The sequence below is a fragment of the Panthera tigris genome, chromosome E3 (genome assembly GCF_018350195.1).
Source record: "Panthera tigris isolate Pti1 chromosome E3, P.tigris_Pti1_mat1.1, whole genome shotgun sequence".
Taxonomy (NCBI): domain Eukaryota; kingdom Metazoa; phylum Chordata; class Mammalia; order Carnivora; family Felidae; genus Panthera; species Panthera tigris.
In genome coordinates, this window is record NC_056675.1 from 35,973,044 (window position 1) to 35,998,474 (window position 25,431).

The 25,431-nt window shown below is 39.3% G+C and overlaps 1 protein-coding gene and 1 pseudogene across 16 annotated transcripts in view; one reads left to right on the forward strand and one right to left on the reverse strand.

Moving 5' to 3' along the window:
• RBFOX1 (RNA binding fox-1 homolog 1) overlaps positions 1-25,431 on the reverse strand; it is a 1,530,248-nt gene that overhangs the window by 998,722 nt on the left and 506,095 nt on the right. The gene's annotated exons all lie outside the window — the stretch shown is intronic.
• Positions 12,890-13,384, forward strand: LOC102951460 (annotated as a pseudogene).

A 25,431-nucleotide genomic window follows, 5' to 3' on the forward strand; every position in this document is an offset into this window, starting at 1 on the left:
GTTGAGCTTTCAAGGACTGTAAATAGTAGGGTTTGTTCATGAAGCCCTCCATGCTTAATTCATTCCTTTACACAGGGCAGCTCAGTTAGATATCTTAATCCAAAATCCATTTCTGAGAGGGTGCCTAGGTGGCTCAGGAGGTTAAGCATCAGACTTTGGCTCAGGCCATCATCTCATGGTTTCTGAGTTCAAGCCCCATGTCAGGCTCTGAGCTGTCACGTCAGAGCCTGGAGCCTGTGTCAGATTCTGTGTCTCCCTCTCTCCTCAAAATAAGTAAACATTATTAAAAAAATTTTTTAAGGAAAAAAAAAACCCAAGGTCTCCTTCCTTGTATTCTAGTGGATAGACACTGGAAATAAGTAAGTAGATACAAATAAGAAAAAAACCAGGAAATGTTACTATACAAATAATACAGAACACTGAAATAAGGGATGACTGTGTTACTCTGGATACAGTAGTCAAGAAGGGCCTCCCTGAAGAGGGATATTTGAGAAAAGGCCTGGATAATGAGAAAATCCCAGCCAAGAAGAGATCTGGAAAGAAAAGCCCAAGTAGCTTGGTCTCTGAAGTAGTTACATCATCTCTGGCATGACACCTAACATTGGGGTCTTATGTCTCCTATCTGTATACTCAATACAAAAATAATGTCCCTCACAAGCTAAAGAGAATAAAGTAAGGTTCTATATATGAAAGAAACTTGAAATTTGAGAGGCCGCCACTCACTGTACCCCATTTAAAAATAGTGCGACTACTTTGGCCCAGCTTTGAAATCACCAAGGCTGGGGCAATCCTATCCCCCAAACCAAAGGCACTGCAGGGAAATTTGGACAGCCTGCTGATTTAATAGAGTATCAATCTCAAGGGAAACTAACTCAGTTATAGAACAGTCTGACCATTAATTTCAATGATTTGACTGTGTAATATAATGTTTCAATCCTAGAACACAATTTAAACTGGGACAGGTAGTCATTACTTAACTTAGAGTCTGCAAATTCATCTCCGACATGTCAATTTTTTGTAGTCTATGTTCAAAGACTTGCCAAAAAAGATATGGGGAAAATATTTCAAAGTCTATGAAATCTAGCATCTCGATATCAAATAGTGCCTCGACTGCTACTGTAGATAAAAACGGTGATAGAAATTTTTATTAAAACAGTAAGCAAAGGGTAAGCATGCTTGTCAAACACAGATCCCGCTTTCCATGCAGATGAGTGCAGTGAAAACAGTACGGATGACAAATGGGATGCGTACTGATCCAGCCAGCGGGGAAGGGGGTAATGGGGAGAGTAAGAAGAGAGTCAAAACAGGGACCTACCCGTGATACCTTCTAAAGAAAATGACAAGACACAAAATAAAACGATATTTTGGCACAAAAATGTTTCAACTAATACTCAAAAAAGAAGCAGCCTGTGGTTTGAAACTAAAAAATTAATTGCCCATTAATTGAGAAAGTCTCTTTTGATTGAGGGATCCAACATCTCAGTCTGGGGACCAGGGCAAAGGAAAATTGAGAAAAATGTCAAATTAGACATTGTCAGGATGTCTAGCCACAAAAATTTACACAGATGAGAATGAAAATACTGTCAGTGCACATCCTAAAAGGCATTGCTTCTGGTATGACAATGCTGGGGGATTGACAGGTGATCAGGTGTAGCTATTCCCCATGATGCTGTGGGAGGAGATCTTAGTTGCTGTTCACTAAAAACTTCTGCTTCTCCTTCAGGGCAGAACAAGAGACTGAACTGCCTTGCCTGCTTGAATTTAGGTGCAGGCAAGTGTCTTGCTTTGGCTAATGCAATGTGAACAGAGGTGACACACGTCACTTTGGGATAGAAGCTTTAAGAACCAGTGTGCAATTGACCTTGTCCTTTCCTTGTCCCAGTAATTGTAGAAGAATGGAAGCGGAGCCCGTGACCCCAAGTAAGGGAGAAAACAGAGCAGCACTCCCAGTCAGCCCACAGCAGACCTAGAGAATGCATGAGAAACAAACAATTTTAACAACTGTCCTTTGGAGCCAAGCAAGTTGGGGTTGTGTGTCACTAGAGAGTGATCTGCCCTATCCTGACGGATATCCTCATTTAGCTACTAATCTTTCTAGGCCCCCTTTCCCCAGGCGAGCCTTCCAGCAAAAGTCAGAGACGAAGTTATCTGACATCTTGGGGGGCTCTGGCTATTTTGCATTATGCCTTTTCTATAAGGAGCAATTTTCGGCTTTCAGTTCTTCCTTTCCCCTTTTGCAAATGCCTTTGGACTTTCAAAAGCAAGTGCTTACTTTGCATTTTCCTCAGCACTGTGGATAGGCAAATGCCCCACACATTTTCATTTAAAACACTAGGATGTGTTTGACGTGTAAATAACGCTTTTCAGAAGACTCTCTTGAGTTTTGGTGCCATTCCATTCCCTCATTCACAATGATGTGAGGGTTCTTACCCTCACCAAGCTTACTGTCTTTCCACAGAAGACTAAGGAAGCTAGAGCAATGAGCAATGAGTGCTATGAGCACACACAGAAGGGATAAGGAGCAATGTATGGGGAGGGGGTGGCTAGACGTGGCCAGAGGGGGCTTCTGGGGAGGCAGTAGAGACAAAACAAAGCAAGAAGAGGCAAAGCGTGCTGGGCAGGGGGTGCAAATGGCTGGAGATGAGAGAGACAAAGACACTGAGAACAACTGAAGGCTGCCAAGCGTGGTGTGTTATGGGTGGCATAGAGAGCAATGCAGCTGGAGGAAGGCAGGAGACTGCTCCTGAAAGCCCTTGAAATCACGCTAGACATGTTGGATTTATCTGAAGGGGAATGCAGAGCCACTGGAGGTGGGGTGACAGCATCAGGTTTGTTTACTAAAGAGCATTTTAGCTCCACTCTGAGAAAGGCTTGAAGAGAATAAATATACAAAAGACAGTGATGTTAGCTACCAAGATATCACAGCAAAAGATCACTGTGGCCTGGATGAAAGACAGTGAACACAGAGATAGACGCGTAAAAGATCTGAGGCGTATTTTGAAGACTGAATTGGAGAAATGTGATTTAACTTCACTTTTTGCCTGCAGCAGGGTTACATTTTTGGTGATAGAAATAATTGCAGATTCTTCACTCTGTGAAAACCCCATTAATCATTTCACTGGAGTCTCTTCATATAAATATAGGACCGCAGCCACACTGAAACCTCGAAACATATGATCGGGATCCTTATTAGCACCACGATTGCATTTAGGATTGTGTTTATTTCCCAAAAGACTACATTACTTGTATCCCGGCATCCGATCTTAACTCCTCCAGAAAGAAGAGATGTCTATGGAAAGTACTATGAAGTCACTTCCATATAGTATGTGCAATTATTAGACTGCTTCCCAGAAATGTACAGGACACTTCAATGTATCTAAATCTCACTTGCCATTTGTTTTTTGAGGACACCTCTCAAAAAACATCTTATTTACTTACCCCTTACAATATTTTTTCCCCTTGGAAGGAAAGGAAGAAGAGAAGTTGGGAACTCTAGGCTTTAGGGTCATGCTGGCTATTTTGACCCCCAGCTCATCACTTACTAGCCATCTGATCTGGGTGGGGGCGGGGGACGGGGGGCGGGGGTGGTTCTTTCTAAATCCCAGTTTCTCCTCTGATGAAGGGGGGTAATAATAGGATAGGCATAAATGGATTATGATGAGCACTCCAAGAAATAATGATGGGGAGTATTTAGAGTAATGCCAGAAGCATAGCCCACAGTAAGGTCTCAAAAAACGTTCTAAACTGGTAATGTCAACAGACAACGGTTCTAAAACTCCTGTATGTTACAAAGGATGCTGAGACTGTTGTTTGGAAAGTGGCACAGTGTCATAGACTCTGCAGAATTAACCTAGCCAGTCAGTCATGAAAGAATACAACACAACGATTTCTTGCATATCACTTGTGCATTAGGTACTGTGCTAGGGTCTAGAGAAAAGCATTAAATCAGTATACAGAGTCCATGCCTTTCCTGGATCCTCTCATCTAATTGTGCAGACGACATCAAACTCACGATGAATACTGCAGCGAGCCTCAAAGAAGGTACATCACACAGAGGAAAGGACCCATGTGGGGGTTACAGAGGCTGAGTCCATGGTGCTCTGCCTTACAAAATAGTCACAGTCACGAAAGAAAAAATTCAAGGCGTATAGTAGTTTATGCAGACTACTCAACTTGCAGCAATGTTTTCAATTAGATGTAAAAAAAAGGCAACTTTTGTAGAATATGAACCTCCAAGGAGTTTTAAAGGGTATTTCATAAATGACTATTTCACATGGTCCAAGTAAGGAGTTCCTGATCCATGGTTGCTTTCTCACTTGTCAAACGAAGGTATTTATTAGAGCATGCAGGCTGTTTAGAAACTTGCACAACCACTTATAACCTATTAGTGAAACATCCAATTACACGCCTGGCCTCTTCATTAACTTCCCAGCCAAATACTTGGAGATCTGGGTTGTGTTAACCCTGCAACTCCTATTACCTGCTCTATCCCACATGGAAGGTAGAGCTGACCTATGTGATTATTATAGGTAATTATTGATGATGGTCATTAAATATTCAGTATGTGATGTGAAGAAAGGTAAATGACTAACGGATACTATCTCATTCAAAGGAACCTTATGAAGTGGGTACTAATGTCATACCCATTTCACAGATAAGGCAATCGAGTTTTAAAGCAGTTAGCTTACTCACTGAAGTTCAGACAGCTAATGCCCTGATCATTTGGTTCCAGAGCAACAGCTTTTGCATACAATTTTACACATCCATGAACTACTTTGAACTAGGAGTCAAACTCTCTATTTCTATAGCCAACAGCAGGCTGAACATCTGTTATAATGGAAATTTAATAACATCCCAGTGAAAACTCAATGCCTCATAGCACTGACATGGCCTCACAGCTATCTCTACAAAAATCATTCTTGTCCAATATATCTAGATGGTTTTTGATGTAAATATGATTGTCTTTTGCTTGGCTTACCTACAGTAGTGAGGTATACTAATTAACTGATACTTTCATAAAAACTGTTTACCAGAACCCAACTTTTGAATTTATGTCTATGAGATTAGCAACAAGAATACTGGCCCCTATACATGTTCAGAAGTCTGTACGCTAATCACTTACAAAGCCATATTATGTTACTAAGAATTAAATTATTTAAAAATTCACTGTGGTGTCATTAGCATTCAGTCTTCCAGGAGCTTGCATATTAAAAAGAAAGAGGAGGAGGAGGAAGAAAAGAAAGGAACAACACAGAGAAACAAAGGAGAGAAAGGGAAAAGAAATACGAAGAAGAGTCTGCAACCAGATTAAAATTTTCCCCTAAAATTGGTTTGTGCTACATGACAACCCCTCAATCTTCTAAAAATCATACATCTTCTTTTACACTATGCCCGTAATCAAAACATCCTTAAAACCACAACATTAAGTTAGCCTGATAGACTAAAGACTGGGAAGGTTTCTTCAGAATTGTTACAGACTATTGGGTAAATTCACATTTGGTACACATTCTAATTTTGAAAAACATGTTATTTACTTACTAGACTGTAACAGTTCTGCTGAACAGTTATAGACTACCAGGTAAATATGTATTTTGGAATGGATGCATACTAATTCTAAAACATGGATTGTTTACCCACTAGAGTGTAACATTCTAGTCTGCCATGTATAGCCCCTGCCCCATGAATCATTACCCTGGTGAACCACAGGGATACTTTCCAGTCATTTGCTTGGGCATGAGGCATGTTCATTTTAAGGAGGAAAGTCTCCCAAACTAGCATCAGATTTCTTTTTGATAGAAATATCAAAGTTCATATATTGCAAATTAAAACAGGACTAATTAAGAACAGTTGCATATAGCAACAATTAGGTGGATAATTAAACCTTTGGTTGGGGGTTATTGAAGTAGTCATTAAATGGATGGATAAAATTAGATGCTGAGCTTGAAATCTGCACATAAGCTGTCTACAATACCTGCCTCTGAGGGATGGACTCCAATTACATCATCTTGATGTGCCTTGTACTCATTTTATTCTTTCACATTAAATATTTATTGGACAACAATGTGCCAAGCACTGGGCTTGATCCTGGGGTTTCGGTGAACAGCAAAACAGATACCACTCCAGCCTTCCTGGAGCCTATGGTCTATGACTACAAACTGTATTAAGGCCATTAGAATATATTTTCAATGTAGAAGCCCAAATTCTCTGTTTAAAATATAAATTAAGTCTTTATTTTACTCCAGTAAAAGTCACAGTCTCTAATTACTTACAAGTCCTACATGATATTTGCCCCCACCCCACAACTCAACGCCTTCCCTCCCTAATATTTTCTGCTCCAGTCTCCCTGACCCTCTTGTTGTTCACTGAAACCAGGGGTACACTCAAGCCTTAGGGGTTTTTTTTTTGTTTTGACTGTTTGTTCTGCCTGAAATGTTCTTTCATCAAAAAACCACAGAGCTCACTCCTTCACCTTCTAGTCTTTGCTAAAATGTCACCTTTACAATGAGGCCCATCCTGATTCCCCTCCCCCTTCATTTAAAACTTTGATTCTTCCACTCCTATTCTCTGTTTCTTCCTATCCTTTTCCCTTTTTCCTTTTACCATAATACTTGTCACCTTCTACAATGACTTTCTTATTTATATGCACTTTTCATGGTCTTTGTGCCCCACTAGAATGTAGGCTCCATGAGGGCTTGAACATGTGTCTCAGTGATGGGTCCCTCATGTGAAGATGAATGCCTGGTACACAGAAGGTGCTCAAAATACACACACACAAACACACACATACATACATACATATATACACACATACAGATATACATACACATATACAAATATATGCATATATAAGAGTAGAAGAAACATATAAATTGCTATGAGATCACACGCAAATCAATTTTCATCTATCCTAGGGAGCTGGAGTTGGGGTAAGGTGGGAATTCCAGGAAAGGCTTAACCAGAAGTGGCACTTTTGAGCTGAAATTGAAATGAGAAGTAAGAAGTAAATGAGAGGGGCAGAAGGAACAGAACGTGCCCAATGCCCCAATCGGGAAAAGCTTGATGTGTTCGCAACGTGGCTGTAGCACATGAGCTAGTGGGCTTGAAGATTTAATAGAAAGGGGAAACCATGTTCTGTTCACTGAAGCCTGTTCTTCACCTAGGAGAGGGAAACAGAGAAAGAATGAATGAAGAATGAATATACCATGGCTTTGGCATTTTGTTTTCATTTGTTTTGTTTAATTAGCCATTTTGGGTTATAAGGCACAATTTTCCTAGACATTGACAGGACAGCTGCACGTTCCCAGGACAAACGCCGAAAGCCCTGTGTCAATTTGCAGGCCAAACTTTTGAAGGTCACGATGAAGTTCTGAATGAAACAGCTGATTTCCCGGAGTCCTCCTAACATGGCAGGCAACTCAAATTACAGAATTCAAGAAGCTTCCCGTTTCCTGAACAAGAAGTCCATGTTACCTAGAAAGTGCATAGTTGAGGACAAACTCTCCTCCTCTTCCTTAAAAGAGAAGATGATACTGCAATTACCTCAGTGAGGAGACCAGAGGCAGCAGCACAAGGCCCTTTTCTTTCTCAATTTGCTGCCTCTCCTTGCATTCCAACCACGGGAGGTGGGGACCAGACACATGAAGTCCTTTCACCCAACACTAACCCAACACACCTGTACATTCTCCACCTCTATCACATGCTCCCCAGCCCTCCTGGCAGAAGGCATGTTTTGAAAGATTTGTAAAGCACTCATTTGGAGTACATAATAACTTAATATTAATTCAAATGACTAATACTTAGAGCATAAAAAAAAGAGAGAAAAAAGGCTCCAATTGTGGAAAATATATCTCAATTGTCCTAGAAAATGTCTCACAGTGACAGCAATGTATCCCATGAGCAGAAATAAGGTTGTTTCAGGCAGGAATTTAATTAAGATGAGTCGGTCATGCCATGAGCAGTACACGGCCAAGGAAGCATTAGCGAGGTATTTACCACACGGATGTGGAGAACACACAATATTAAAATGCCCAATAAATTAGCCTACAAATCTACTTAGCTCTACATTTGTCCTGCATCACCAAATAAAACATTGCCTTGAAATGGAACCGTCTGAGATTTTTCACACCAAATCAATTTACACCGAATAAGGAAAATGCTTATGCAACTCCTGGGCTGCTGTTTGCAATGAGACGCTTGGTAGAAGAGAAACTTTTCTCCTTCTCTATTTCATCAGACACAGAATGGGAATTAATCAGCGATACCTAACTACCCTTTCAAAAGGACTCCAGCAACATCCCCAGAAACACTTTGTTTCTTTCAACATTCCTGAACAACAGTCACCAACTTTTAATAATTCCCTATATTACTGGAGACTGTGTAAAAGGATTTTAAATCACAAGATTGATGACAATGTAATAAATTAGAAAAAACTGTGGCTGTTACTGTGAAATCTTAGTGCCCCAGTGTGGTTCACATCTCAATTTCTTGATGTGATACGATTTGAGTATAATTATTAACAATTATTATCAAAGCATTCATAAGCTTTTCCCCCCACTGTGAAAGCAAAGACTCTTTTTTATATCCTATTTTTAATCTTAATTCATGGGTGTCACACATCACCCACAAAAGAAGGGCATGGTGATTCCAAAATGTCTGTTTTGACAGATTGCTCTTTCCCACTTCTTTTATATTATAAATATTTAATACATGATTCAACAATGAATGACAAAATCTAGCTCTGTGATCATCCAGTTAAGTGAAATCTTCCCTACTCTTCCTCCTCCTCAAAAGACAGTCAACCCGTCTTGACACAGGAGCAAGGAGGGGTCAAAATACAACACCTGCATGAATATAAGCCCCGATGGACCCAAGTCCTAAGAAATTTCCCATTAATTCATTTTCTGCCACTTTTTCTTTTAAATGCAAATTTCGAGGAAAAGACCACTGCAATATATGTAATTGTCTATATTGTGCAATTATAACAAAACAATTCTGTGATGGTACCATGTCATCATTTAAATGCATGCCATCTTATCTCTCCCTATATATTAATCTAAAATGGAATCAGGAAAGTGACAAGAACATCTCATAATGGAACACCCAGTGAATGGCTGATTTGCCTTTCATTGTCCGCAAGCCTTAATGTGCTGTGGACTTCCTGGGAACAAATGAGACCTCGGCAGCGACATGTTTTCATTTTATCACATTTATTTAAGATGACCGAGGACAGTGCCCAATATTTATTCACCACGTCCAACATTTGCCATCATCAGAATAAAAGGCGAGACGGCACAGTTTGAACAACATCTGGTAATTCCAAAGAGATAGTGTCACTTGAAGAACAAATGAACCTTTAGTTAATAAAATCTCCCCCTGACTGACAAAGATGGCTTTTTGTACACATGCAGGATCCACGATAAGCAGATAGAGAAATGCAGATAAGGAGCACCCGATTCCTACAAAGGGAAGTCAATGTGCCCATGTTTAAATAAAGACAGGGTTTATTACTGGTCTTTTATGAATCATGATAAATTAAATGTCCTGAGTTCTGGAGGGATAAAAGATTTAAATTATACTTCTGAAAGCCATGGGAAGTTTCACTACCCTCAAAATGCGCTAAAGCCTCAAAGTAAGAATAATATTGCCAGGACCAAAAAGTAGCTGGTTTCAATGAAGAAGCCTTTCATCCAGTAATGCCTGAGTTAATAGAGTGGATTATATACTGAATATCTATGACCCCAAACCTTTATGCAGCCAATATGTAACATGAACCTACTAAGAATTAGACACTGCTCTAGGCACTTGGAAGAGGCAAGTGTCTAATGTGAATGTAAATATACCCACGTGTCTAGTCTATGCAACTACAGATACATATGCACACACACACACGCTCTAGATGGGGTGATGTCCTTCAATATGTGAAGAATGGGGCTTTGGCCTATCATTGAGTCATAGTCCATATTTTATACCATATTTCATTCCATTATCATACCACTTGCATCGATGGGTTATAACTAATTATGCCCCACAGACAGGATTTCAGTGAGAGAAAATTAATTCAAGAGAAGCCTTTTACACACATGGATCTTGGCTGATATGCAATGAAGAGAACATCCTCTGATCCCCAGGGACTCTAAATTTTCAAAAAGTATTTATGGTAGAAATGACAGGACGATCATAATAAGTGGACCTCCTAAAGAAGGTAAATATATTGTATCACAGCTCTCTTGATACTATTATGAGAAGGTTAAGTCTATGAAAACTCTTGAGGGCTGTAAAAAGTCATGCAGACACAGAGATTATTCTTAAAGTTTAGAGCCAAAGTGAGTGGTCCTTGGCACAGCAAAGTGCCTGGCATAAGGGGGGCAGTGTGGAAGTTTAGAGGCATTGGCTTTGATCCATTCTTCCTTCTTCCCGAACAGTTTGTTCCTCGTGGTACCTGCCTTAGATTCAGATCTTATTCAAACCCAAGTTATTATTTTTTTAAAAACTGATAACCACTACAGTTGTTATTTTTGAGGTCATTACTAGACATAAAGAGGGTAAGGTGCGGGGAGGATGGCACATATTTTTTCCCTTCTCCCTACAGTTCCATGTGAAAGAACTCCCTGAGGGTAATATTCCAGGTCTTTCCATAATTCCTCATTCTTCCACCCCTAAGAAGGAATGGTTTATTTGACTGGTTACTCTGGGGGGAAAAAAAAACTAGGCACGCTCAATTCAGTCTCCTTAGCTCTTTTTTCAATTCCCCAGTGGGCAGAAAGGGTACACTCTGGTCCTCTTTCTCAGCCATAAGACTAGGGAGTATGCAGAGAAGCTGTGAAAAGGGAGAAAACACAGGAAGGGGCTCTAGGGGCCTACTCTGTCAACGACTGCTAGATAAGTCTCAACAAATTTGGAGACCGTAAGGAAACTCATTTGGTCATACATTTTAATTTTAGATTTCATTAATAAAATGTATTTCATTTATTTCATTAATAAAAACACTTTGTTATTGCTGTTTTAAAAATAATAGCTTCATTGAGATATATTCGCACACCATAAAATTCACCTATTCAAAGTGAACAATTCAATAATTTTTAGTATGTTCACAGACTTGTGCAATTATCATCACAATTTAATTTGAGAACATTTTTTTTATCACCCCACAAGGAAGCCCCTATAGCATGCGCTCACTTCCTATCACTCTCTCCCTCCCAGCCCCTGGCACTAATCTACCTTCTTTCCACCTCTGTAGATTGACCTACTGTGGACATTTCATATGAATATGATCAGAACCTTGGAAACATCAGGCTAAGTGAAAGAAGTTTGTTTATTTCCTTTTTCCTCTCTGCTGTGCTACTTTCTCAGTTCTTACTCCATCCAGGAATAAGAGGATTTTATTTTTTGAGCTCCTAGAGCTACCACATATGCTCTGTTTTACCAAAATCAAATCACTTCTTTAACACTTCATAATTTTAATTTTACCCAGATATTAAACTGCTATATTAAGGTCAGCATCCACTCATCCACTTATTCATGTATTCATACTTTCTTTTTTTTTTTTTTTATGTTTATTTATTTTTGAGACAGAGGGAGACAGAGCGTAAGTAGGAGAGGGGCAGAGACAGAGGGAGACACAGAATCCGAAACAGGCTCCAGGCTCTGAGCTGTCAGCACAGAGCCCAATGCGGGGCATGAACCCACACACCATGAGATCATGACCTGAGCCAAAGTCGGACACTTAACCGACTGAGCCACCCAGGTGCCCCATCACCTATTCATACTTTCAAAGCACATGTATTGATCCCTAAAATGGCTACCACACCCTGAAGCTCCTAAAATGAATATAATCTGGTACCTGCTCTCAGGGAGTTCACACTTAATTATTGAGAATGATTTAGGTACAAAATTTCATAAAATACAGAAAAGAGATCCACTGGAATGTAAGTCTAAGAATTCTCATTAATCCTCAGATGCATTACAGTACTCGGCACCATCCACAGTTGCTGTTTCCATGCAATCTCTCTACCTTTTATGAAAATGTCCTGACCCGGTTCACTTGCTACCTTCCTGACAATCTTCTTAGTGTCTTTCTCTCTTCTTCCATTCACTCAAGCGATCCTTTCTTAAGGTAAATCCTTGTTTTTCTTTTCAATCCACCTTTCCTTGGAGACATTATCCGTTCCTACTACCTCCACAGCAACTTGTGAGTAGCATAAAGATAAGTAACACACGATATGGGACTTAGCCCTTGAGCTGAGACTTGAAGGACACAGTGGGTTTGCGGTGGTGGGTGTAAGGTATATGTGCATATATGGAAGGACGTACATGGCATCAATTTCTACCAGGTAGCTCTGTCTTTCCTTTCGTGCCGATATCAATTAGTTAACTTATCTCAAAATGAGCAAAAATTACTTTTCCTATCCACACTTGATATATGTTCACAAAATAGTCCTGTCAACTCCACACATTATTCCCAGCAGTTGTCGCCTATGCCTGCACATCACAATCTTTATTTCAACCAAAGAGCCGCTGTCAGCTCTAAATCTGTGGCTTCACAGAAACTATTGATTTATGGCAATGACCCTTCTTGCCTGTGCACATCTCAAATCCACAGAGCGAGGGGAGCCCCGGAAATATTTATTCAGACAGATAAAATCCTCCCTATTTAACAGAACTGACTTCTATGACCACTGGGCACATCTTGTTACCTAGGGACATTTCCAAAGGATTACACAGCAAGGCTTTGGCTGTGACTGTAAGTCACTGCCACTAAATTGTCAAAATAAATAACAGTAAAAATCAACCCTCAGAGAACGTGGGGGTAGCTGATGCTTTTTCTTTAAAAAAAAAAAAAAAGAAATCTTTGCAGACACCGCCACCCCAGAACCGCAGGCACGGCAAAGCCATGGTCAACTCCACCGTGTTTTTTGACATTGCTGAGGACGGTGAACCCTTAGGCCATGTCTCCTTTGAGCTGTTTGCAGACAAAGTTCCAAAAACAGCAGAGAACTTTCATGCTCTGAGCACTGGGGAGAACAGAAATGGTTACAAAGTTTCCTGCTTTCACAGGATTATTCCAGGATTTATGTGCCAGGGTGGTGACTTCACATGACATAATGGCACTGGCAGCAAGTCCATCTATAGGGAGAAATTTGATGATGAGAATTTCATCCTGAAGTATATATGTCCTGGCATCCTGTCCATGGAAAATGCTGGACCCAAGACAAACGGTTCCCAGTTTTTCATCTGCACTGTCAAAACTGAGTGGTTGGATGGCAAGCACATCGTGTTTGGCAAGGTGAAGGAGGGCACGGACACCGTGAAAGCCATGGAGCACTTTGGGTCCAAGAATGGCAAGACCAGCAAGAAGATGACCACTGCTGAGTGTGGACAAACCTAATAAATCTGACTTGTGTTTTATCTTAACTACCAGATCATTCCTTCTGTAGCTCGGGAGAGCACCCCCTTTGGATCAAAATCTCCTGTAATCTTTGTGCTCCTGTTGCAGTTCCATGGGTCCCTTTCAAGTCTAGCTGGATTGCAAAGTGAAGTTTATGATAATGAAACAAAAGCTGAACAAACAGCATACTAATAATTCCTTATTTTTAATTGGAAAAAGAGTCCAACAGAGATAGAAAAAATATGTATCAACTAACAACATATTACTTATTTTGTCATATTTTGTATAGCATAAAACAGAATATAGCACTAGACATACTTTATAATACATATATTAATAATATAACATATCTAAATATACTCTATATTAGCCTATATTAAATATATTACATATGCTATAACTACACAGTTTTGTGTGTATATGTATTCTATATACATTGTAAGTAAAAAAAAAGTATATACACATATATGAACATATACCATATAACTAAATTTTTGTGACAAGGGGAACAAAAACATTTGATTTCTTCTCTTTTCTAAGGGCTAAAAATTTAGAAGGTAAAAGAATCACTCATCAAACCTCAAAATTCTTCAAGAGTTCTTGTTTATCATAGTCATCAATGGATACAACACTGGGACAATGACTATTATTTAATCAGTAATTACCATATACCAGACAATCTTCTATTTTACAGGTAGTATCTCCTTCAATCAGGGAAAAGCCAACAAAAATGGATTTAAAAATTCACTTTAAAATGTATTAATCCATTAAAATTTATTTTTGAAATCCATTAAAAATCCATTGTCAATAATTGTTTCCATTTTGGAGATAGCATTACTAAGTTTCAGATAAATGAATAAACTAGCCCAAGGTTTCAGCCATGGCAGACTAGATCTGTCGGAGCCCAGATGCTGGGCTATTATCTGTTGCTCTGAATGTCTCCTTGATATTAATTGTAGAGTTTTCCTTTTACAGTAAAAGGGCTCCTCTCCTTTAAACACTGTCACCATTTTCATCACTGGTCTAATCCAACTTAAAGTAAGATTTTCAAAGGAACCAAACTGATTGAATGTGTTCTACCTTTTCCAAACACTGGAATAGCTTGGCCATAACATGAACCCCACTGCGCCAACAAGAAGTGGTGAGTAATAAAGTGACTTCTAAAGCACAATCAATGGTACCAAGCAGAAATGGCATGGATATTTTTCCTTGCCTCCCTTGGTTGAATTGATGGATACTCCAAATTGAGTAGAAAGTGGAAATGACTGGAAAAGGAGAAGAAAACCCTTTTGAAGTCCAGAAGACACACACTTCCCCGGTCTTTTAAGGATTAGATAGGATTCTGAAGGACATTAAGCTAAAAGCTTCTCCCCTTCCAAAATGGCCAAAGAACTGAGAGAGAAGAATTATCTTGGCAGAATATGAGACCTAATACCATTGATAATCATAGCAGCACTGAAATCCAGGTTGGCTAAGGACCATTTCAGCCACATATAACTACTGCCTTATTAGCAATCATCAAAAATTGATAAATTGTACATTTTGCTTCTAATCTGCAGATGATCTTATAGACAGATAGATTAATTATGCATTGCCAGGCAAGTCTTAAAGAATCGTATGCTGTAAGTGTTCATAATATTAAACAACTCTTCTTCAGATTATGTCAAAATTTATATTTTGAGTATGATCATTTGATTAATGTCTGTTCCATCAGCTTGTAGGCCTCATGAGTCAATAAGTAATAGCCGTTGCTTGATGAACACTCACTATGTGTTGGACATTATACAAGTAGTAGCTCCTTTAATCCTTACAATAGCTCCGTGAAGTAGCTATCTGCCCCCATTTTATAGATAAGACAATTTAAGTGTACAGTTATTTGTTTGTTTTCCAATGTTTTTTTAAATGCTTATTTAGAGAGAGAGAGAGAGAGAGAATATGAATAAGCAGGGGAGGTCAGAGAGAGAGGGAGAGAGAGAATCCTAAGATTCTGTGCTCTCAGCATAGAGCCCAACCTGGGGTTCAAACCCACAAACCGTGAAATCATGACCTGAGATAAAATCAAGAGTTGGATGCTTAACTGATTGAGCCACCCAGGTGGTCCTAAGTATAGGGTTGTTAAATAGATAGTCTGAAATCCCACAGAGAGTAATCCCACAGAAAGCCACAGACTGGACCCCAGGCAATCAACTTCCAAGCATGAGGGCAAGAGCTATGTATATTTATCATCACATATCCCCAGAACATACTAGGTACTCTATAAAATTTGATGAATGAATGAAAAGGAGTTTTTTTCTGGTTTGGGCCATATCTACATGGACATGCAAAAAGGACCCTTGATTTGTGTTAATCATAGAGAGATGAACTTGTCCTCCTATAACTTAGAACTCAGAGCAATTACCATGTAAAATGAGGCCAGGTGAGGCAAATTCCCATGGGTCCCTCAACAAAAACAACCTTCCCCTACTTCTCTTACAGCAGTGGGCTGTCCTCCTGTATTCCTCCAAATGATTACTTAATGCCCACTTTCACATGCCCATAGTAAAACACAGCTAAACCCAAATGCTAATGGAGTGGCCCAAGTGCTTACTTCCTCAATTAGTCTTGTCCAGAAAAATTCACCAGAATTATATCCCTATGTGGAACCAGGCACTGTGCTACCAATCATGGAAGTTATTAAAAGGAAACTACAAAATGGTACCCTGTTTCCAAAGAAAGAAATGGATTCTTAAGAACTAAAATTAAAACTTGAACATTCTAGGTATTATAAGAAAGATACAAGTTCCAATGGGAACATAGAGGAAGAGGAAATTGGCTTGGGCCCTTGCTAGGAAAAAAAAATCATGAGGAAACAGTCAGAGATGGGTTGGGTGGGGGATGGCAAGGGAAGAGGGGATCCAGGCAGGACAAAGAGAACAGTTTTAGTGTGGAAACATTTCAGAAAAGTATTTTAGGTTGAGTCATTTAGTATACACTAGACTTTTACGGTGGGCTTGAAACTGTCACCTCTATTAGGGCAATGTTCAGGAAGTGCCAGAAAATCTACTCTCCCACGAAAAGCAGATAAAACTTGGCAAGCAGAGCAAACAACTGGGCAACACTTGGCTGACTGCAAAAGAGTGAATGAGAGGGTCCCTTTATTTAACTTTATTTGTTTTATTGTCTGATCTACCCCAAATCCTTTACTTTGGGGAACCATCTTTATCCTACTTTATATTTATTTATATAGTTTAGGTGGTGCTCTACATCCCACCACCACCCCCTGCCTCATCCCTATGGAATGAGACTTAAGACCAATCAATCAGAAGATCCCAGTCTTGGGGTGCCTCCGTGGCTCAGTTGGTTAAGCGTCCGACTTCGGCTCAGGTCATGATCTCACAGTTCGTAGATTTGAGCCCTGCACCAGGCTCTGTGCTGGCAGCTCGGATCCTGGAGCCTGCTTCAGATTCTGTGTCTCCCTCTCTCTCTGCTCCTCCCCTGCTCATGCGCGTGTGCGCGCTCTCTCTCTCTCTCTCTCCTTCAAAAATAAATAAAAACATTAAAAAATTAAAAAAAATAATAAGATCCCAGTCTTATAGTTCAGGGATTTGCTCAGTAGCAGGCATATGATTCAAATTGGCCAATCAGAGCCTTCCCTAGGATTTTTGAGGTATCCTCCAAAAGGTGATAACTTCTCAGAGGACGCATATAGTAGAAGCCCAGTGAACCCTGATATAAGATGGCAAGCAGATCTAAGAGAGAATTAGAGTCCTTGTGACATCATTAAAGCTTGAGACTCAGCCACACCTGAAGCCTACCTTTTGTGTTGCCTAGTTCCATAACCCACACTTTAAGTTTTCTTAAATATATTTGATGTGCATGTGTGTGTCTTTATTTTTTTCATGTGAAAGTGGAGGAATCCTGATGAAATCAGTGCCTAAATATCCTGTAACATAACATTATAATTCTGAGCTGGTTGTAGCTCTCCTTCTCATAATAAAACCTAGTGAGCTTAAAGAGATGTGATACACTTCCCCAGTTTCTTTGTTATTAAGAACCCCTTTGGAATCCTCATCTCTGTTAACACCACACTGTTTTCTAAACTGCCAGAATGATTCAGATAGTCTCAGACACCAAAGCTTGCTTGACAGTTGTTGCCATCTAGCAAAATCAAACAAAAACCCCAAAAACCAAAAAACAAAACCAAAAATAAAACAAACTAAAAAAAAAATCTCCAAAAAACAAGAAACAGTTATGAAACTGAAGGAGATTATAAAGTATTGCAGGACCCAAGACTAACAATGTTCAAGGAATGTCAGTCAACTGATATATTAAACTGGATTAAATGTAAACCACCCTTCACTGTGTAAAATATGTATATCCTTTATAGAATGTTAATAGTAGGTCCTCGTACTTCTACACCAATGAATATTCTGATTGAGCATATTAATAAGCTAATAGATAATAAGACCTGTGATTAAAGACACCATCCTGTCTCTATACATTGTGGTAGCTCTCCTCTTTATTTCCCAGCTAAGGGTCCACCAGAGCCTGACATACAAAAATAGGCTGGGGTTTAATCAGCATCCTAACAGTGAGAAACCCTGTGAATTAAATACCATTCCCTTCCAGAGTTCAAAGAAGTCACATTTTAAGGCCAAGGTTTAGATGCAAATATGAGAGATGTGATCCTGAGGAAAAAAAAATCAAACATGACCAGGAAGGACCCCTGCTTCCTGCCTAAAAGAAATGTGTCCCAGAGAAGGTTTTCTCTGATCTCTGCTTTAGAAAGATCAGTTGTCGCATTTGAAACTGTGAAAAGCTGTCACATTTATTATATTTCTGGAAGCCTGTAAATGATGAATGTTTCTTCCATCTCCCCTCCTTCAGGTGAAGAAGAAGAAAAAAAAAGTTATTATTCCTGACTTCCAGGAAGATGTCATGAGTGAGAATCTAAAAAAAAAAAAAAAAAAAAGGAAAAAAAATAACCACAGTTTGCTGTTATCAGCAATTAAAGAAACTTTATCTAATTACTATGGAAGATGGCTCCGTTCGACAATCATCTCTGACAAACTGATCATTATCAGTAATTTATGACCAGTTTCTTAGTTAATTGTCCTCAGGAAGGAGAGCAAAAACCATTTGTATAGAAAAATAAGTAGTCATTAACAACAGTGGAATTTGTTGGGAATGTGATTATAAATCACCAACCAGGGCTGGTAATGATTCCTGGGAAGAGAAGAGAATGAAAACAATGTAGACACTACATCCAACTTTAGGGAACTATTCGGAGAAAGAAGACTTCATAATGAACTTTCCCCCCCAATTAAAATGAAGAATGTCTTGTCTCCCTTTAAAAGAATATCAGACACTTTATTCTAAATGTGGGAGAGTAGGGCAAGGGAGGAACACATCTCTGCTTCTGCATGCAGGGATAGTTATAAAACACACACTCAGGCACTTTAAAGTTCTGCCCCTCCTAACCAAGCTCACTTTGCATAAAGAATATGCACCCTGCTTTGCTTTTTTCCAAAGCTAACTGGATCTACCTGACCAAGCTTTGATTTTAGAAGCTTGGAAACTGGTCCATCGATCTGGTCCAAAAGCCAAACATAGACTTGTGAATCCTGAACTGTATTTGAGCTTCACATTGCCAATTACAAGCTGTGAAGCCTTGGGGTATGTTACAGAGACTACGGACCCATTTGTGAAAAGGGAATGGGATATGTACCTGCTAAAGATATGGAACTGTAAGGGTATGGGTTGAATTGGGTCCCCCTCACCCAAAATACGGTATGTTAAACATCTATTTCCTGGCACCTGCGAATGTGAGTTAACTTATAAATAGAGTCTTTGCAGATGGAATCAAGTTAAGGGAGGTCATTAGGGTGGGCCCTAATCTAGTAGGGCTGCTATCCGTATAGAAATTTTGAACAAAGGGAAAGTGCTGTGGAGGCACATGAGAAGAACATCTTGACATGATGCAGGCAGAGAGGGGAGTGGCACAGCTACAATCCAAGGAATGCCCAAAGATGGCTAACAAACCACCAGAAGGTAGGAAGAGGCAAGGAAGAATTTCCCTACAGGTTTCAGAGGGAGCATGGTCCTGCTGACACCCTGATTTGGGGCTTTCTGACTCAAGAACTGGGGGATAAGAAATGTCTATAGTTTTAAACTATCCAGTTTGTGATAGTTTGCAATGGCAGCCCATATTGTACGTATGCTGATACATACAATACTTTACAGCATCCTGAGACAGACTGGATGAGAAAAGGCCTGGAATGTGCCCAGGACAGTGTTTGGCAGATGATATGAATGCAATGAGAATGCTTGCTCAAATGCTTCATGAAAAGTGACCCATCCCAGACAAACAATATACAAGGAGTATCTAGACCATGATAGAGTGTCTGGGATGCACAGTACTGGAGATGAAAGAGTCCTGGACTTGGCATGAAAATTCTGAGATTAAGACCCAGTTCTTCCATTTCCAAGCCTCTACCAAAGTGAGCTTTAGATTCCTCACGTATACATTTGAGTTGGTCCAGCATGTGCCTTTCTTACAAGGATGCCATGAGCCCAAATTGGATAATACACATCAATACACATCTTTTGTAGTTTGTAGTTTGAAACTTTCTTCATTCATCAAACCACTGAGTTGAGTTCTAGTTATACAATGGTGAGTAGTTTCATAAGAAACCACCACAACAAATGGACCATTATAAACTGGAATCAGAGTAATACAGACACAGAATGCAATGAGATCACTGGGGACAGTTAATAGAGGCGTCAGACCTCTGCCTCGCTGCAGAGCCTAAGCTAAAACTTGACACAAGGGTGACCTTGCCAGGTGATGGTTATAGGAAGCACCCTTTGGCAGACAGAATATATCTCTAAGACGAGAAAGGACATGGAGGCCTGTTTAGAGCCCTAGGAAAGAAGGTTTGGAGAGATATGGGTTGGAAAGAAAAGCAAGAGGCCCGATGATACTGGGACTGCCGGCCAAGTTATCCATTTTTATTTTATCAGTTGTTTTTTTTTTTCACAGTTGGGAGTGTAGAAGGGATTTGGTGAAGTGACCTGACTTGAATAATAAAATGATCACTCTGATTTTCTATAAAAATTGGATTAGGGGACAATGGAAATAGGAGACCCATTAGGTGGTTAGGAGTCCAGATGTAGGTAGCTTCGATCAAAGTGCTAACAGTGGAGCTAGGAAAAAACAGACAGATTTTGAGATCTCATTTGGAGGAAAGCCATTATTATTACTTTTATCTCCTAATTTAATTCAACTCAGTTCTATTGGAATGCCTTCTGCCACTTCCCTGACAGATGGTCAGCCCATAAAAAAAAAAAAATTCATTAGTTTAAACTGAATAACCTATGCTCAATCACCCTTTTTCACATCCCCCATAAAAAATTAACTCAACTAATAATTATAAAAGCAGATATGTACAAACAGTGCTACTGGGCAAAGGTAACTGATTCCAAACTGGATGGAGTTCAATAATAGGAACATTGGCAATGGGGACCCTTTACTGACCAATTCTGTGTGTCTGGCATCATTCAGCATATTACATACCCTAGCTCGTTCAATTCTAACACAAACTTTAAGAAATCAGTATTGTCTCTATTTTAAAAATGAGGAAACTGTAATTTTAAAAGGTAAAGAAACTTGTCCAGAGGCACACAGTTAGTATGGGGTTGATATGCAGCAAGTGAAATTGTAGGTAGGGTCCTCAAATACACCAAACTTCTTATGGGGAACCATTAAGTTAAAAAAAAAAAGGACATTTGAAATAGCATGATTTGAAGATGAGAAGAAACTATCTGAATAGTCACTTACAAATGGTAATAATGAGACAGCTGAACCCATATGGAAAAATTTCTATGAAATCCTATGAAAGCTAAACTACAGTACTTCCTAGAACATCAATTTATATAAACTGCACAATGCAACAGAGAAATAATTTACTTACAAATATTTACTAGGTGTTTTACAGACTGGAAGTGGGGAAAGGTTTCTTTCATACCAGTAACGATTTGCTACTATCTAAACATTCTTGATTTGAACATGCTCAGTGTTATCAGGTTAATTTCTTGTCACCATATATGTGATTGCCCAGAATCATCTCTTTTCTTTCACAGTAGATCCCATGTACCATAATAGGGATGTTACCCTCAAATAGGGCCATTGCCTTCTGCACAAAAAGAATGGCAGTCACTGGGTGCTTATGTGTGAGATTCTCTATTGATGCTAGGGATGCAGAAAAAGACAAGACATTTCCAGGTCTCAAATAGCTCAGAGTGCAAGATGCCACAAGATGGAACACTCAGCAAGTATCTCATACACATATTTTTACATACAGAAATGGCAAACGTAAGAAATCACAGACACAGTGCTTTTCATGATCTCTGTCTTTTACACCTTTTAAGCTTAAAAGGAAAGTGCCCTGAATTGTTTTGTCCCCCAAATGTCCAAATGATCTTTATATCTTTCCCTTCCCTCCCTTTTTTTTTTTAAATGCAGGGTGCCCTGCCTAGATACATCTTCTCCGAAGGAAAACCCCACTGTGACATTTTAGAAAATTTGTCTTACAGAGTATTTAGAAAGAGACTCTAACTTATTTGGCCATGCTTCAGTGTGATTCTCAGGGAAAATTCTTCACACAATCCTGTGCACTTCCCTCAAAGTGTCTCTCTCTAATCAAGTAAAAATCATTCAGGCCAGAAGGGCATGTAAGTAGAAAACAAAGAAAAACAAAGTAGCAAAGGTCTTCCCTGAGTCACAGTGAGATATAAAAAGTGAAATCCCAAGGTGTGGGGAGAGAAGGTCAAAGAGAGGGAAGAAATAAGCTTCCAAGTCAGAAGTCATAGTTAAGAAAGAAAATATTTCTTCAGGCAGACCTTGTTCATGCTCATACATGAGGGTGAATATAGTCCAAGAGGTTTCTGCCCTTCCATCTTTTCAAGTCACAGGCAGTAAAGTATCTTAATGACAGGCAGCTGTTAAAATGCCCAGGGTTCCTGAATTCATAAGCTACAGGCTGTAGGAAAGAAACACTGTACTATGAATTTTAAACATGAAGCCAAGAGAATGCTTTTCCCCACCTATGAAATTCCAACATGCTCAACCTAAGGCACAGCGTACGAATGTGCCACATCTTGAGTATACATTTCATCAGCTGCTAAACATTAAGCTCATTTAAATTTGAAATGAACAAAAGAATTGATCCAAATTGGCTTGGATGTGATCACTGCCAAAGGATAGACTAGCCTGGGGAGGGAGAGCACAGGAAGAGGAATGACAAACAGCAGTGTGTCAGGGAGCAGAGAGATGTCACACTGTGATGACAAACATCCTTTCAAACTGTGACTCAACATTGTGTGGTCCCATTAATGTATCAAGAGGAAGTCAATGGCAGGTTAATGAAGTTCACAGACAGTCTTACAAAAGAAGATGATCGCAGCACCCAAGAAGACAGAACCCTTGTCTAAGACTGTAGTCCCATGCAGGGAAGTTGATCATGCTATTATTACCCACTGAGACATCCCTCAGCTCTGCCATCATTGGACTCAAAGGAAAGCAAGAAGCAGGGTGAACCTCCACAGCACAGCTGTGCTGATCCCTGAGTTTACTCCACCCCACAATCCAGCCCTAGGTGAGGTGTTATTTGAGAAAGAGCAAAGAAGCAAATGAGCATCTGACTTCTGGTCAGGCATAGCTTGTGAATCTCGAGATTTATTCTAAAAACAGATGTAAATCAATACTGTGAATGCTAGTTGCAATCCTGATGCAAACTTCTTGGGTTCATCCATTCAGATGCTCAAGCTAAAAACATTACAGTTATTTTAAAGTCGTCTTGCTCTCTTCTCATGCTTAGTCTAGAGGCAAGTCCTCATCTTTATGTTCAGCATATATCCCTTATCTGTCTACTACTTCTCTGCCTCCCCATTGCTAGCATCATCTCTCTCTTGACCCACAGTATCAGCCTACTAGTTGGTCTTCTTGCTTGCCCCTTAGACCCATTACAACAGATTCTCCACATAGCTGTCCAAGAGGTCTTTTAAGTATCAATCCTATCATACTTAAAACTCTACAGTGTCTTTCCACTGCACTTAGGAAAAAACCCAATATCCTTACTCCTTACTAATGCCTTCCATTTGCTACACCTATTTTTGGTGCCACTAAATCACCCTGCATTATTGTCACCCTAGTGCTTCTCAACTGATCATCAACTTACCTGTTTATGGTCTGATTCCTGCATTGGGATGGAAGCTCCATGTGAACAAGGAACTTTGTAGTCTTGGTCAGTGCTGTCACCTCTGTTTAGACCTAAGTGTTTGGCACTTAGTAAGTTTTCCATAAATACTAGTTAGATAAATGAATGTCAGAGTCTTCTATATATACAATGAGGAGGTTATTTTTTTAATTAATTTATTTATTTATTCATTCATTCATTCATTTTTTAATATGAAATTTATTGTCCAATTGGTTTCCATACAACATCCAGTGCTCATCTGAACCGGTGACTGACGAAGTTATCTTGATCTCAAAGTTTCTTTCCAAGACTATTCTAGGAGAACCTACAACCATTGTCTGTTCCAAACCTAACATGGAAGGACTTAGAACCATCATACCATTATGCAGACTCCAAGGGTTCTAATCTGTAATCCATCATCAACTGACTGTGCAACCTTATAACAAGAACACCTTACCTTTAAAAAATAAGATTCTTCATTATTTAGAAATACCTTAGAATTCTTCCACCTCTAAAAGTGTCCTTATCCTAGGATTCCTCTTTATAAAAGTACTTTATCCATTCCTGGTTAATACGATTACTGCTTGCTCTTGGTACTATCTCATAGTGTGGAAATATTTGGGTGATCTAGGCAGGGATTTCTTCTGATACCAGATAATCACTGACCTAAACTCTAAGAAGTCAGAGAACAGATATTTTAATAGATTTATAATGTAGAAATATTGTAAATATAATTTAAAACAAAATAATCTACTAGTATTCTCTTTCTCTAATAAAAAACCTAAAACGAGGTAAGAAAATCCAATAGTTTTTTTAGATAGTGTTTTATCAGATAAAGTGATAAATGAATTTTTAAAATCTAATCATCTTTTATGCATTATATATAAAAAGTTGTCAACAAAGACATCACAGATGTGTGATGAGCATTCATGAAATTTCTGGACAATGGCTGAGTTGAGTTTCTTATAACCATCTCATTTTGTGGCCATCTACGAGTTAACAACTTTAAAGGGGAATTTCATCAGACTTAAGATCAAAATCTGCTTCTAAGAACATTCAATTAGTGAAGTACACAATAAGGTAAAAATATGCCTCTATAGTCACAAGTTGGATTCTCCAAGCCTTGTACTAAATCAGATCACTATATATAGGCACTGGGTCCTTCAACTGACCTGGTAAGGGCAACCTGCTTCTCTAGTTCATCAAAAGTGAGATTCTTGGGGCACCTGGGTGGCTCAGTCAGTTAAGCACCCAGCTCTTGGTTTTGGCTCAGGTCATAGTCTCACACTTTGTGAGACTGAGCTCTGTGTTGGGCTCGGTGCTGACAGTGTGGAGCCTGCTTGAGATTCTCTCTCTCTCTTCCCTCCTTTCTCTCTCTCTCAAATTAATAAACTTAAAAAATTTTTAAGGAAGATTCTTAAGCCTGTACACTTAAGGGCAGAGACTGGTGGGCCATGTGGGGTTGCTGCATACACCTGGAAACACTAGACCTCCCTTTCTCTTAAACACTGTAAAACTTTCACTCTTAGGTTGACTATGTGTGGAAAAAACTTTCAAAAACTGTTTAAAGTTTGTCTTATTCAAAAACATTCAAAATGTTCAAAAAGAAGGAAAAAGGCAATTAGCTTGTAGGAGGAAAATGAGAGTCACAGAAGTTAAAAAAAAAAAAGTGATTGTGATGTGTAAGTAGATCCAAACTGTAGAACAAGGTAGAGAACTAGGGTAGGGACAACCACAGCCACAATACAATAATAGTTGGCATGGAGTCCTATGTGCCACACACTATGCTGAATTCTTTCCTGCATCATCTTA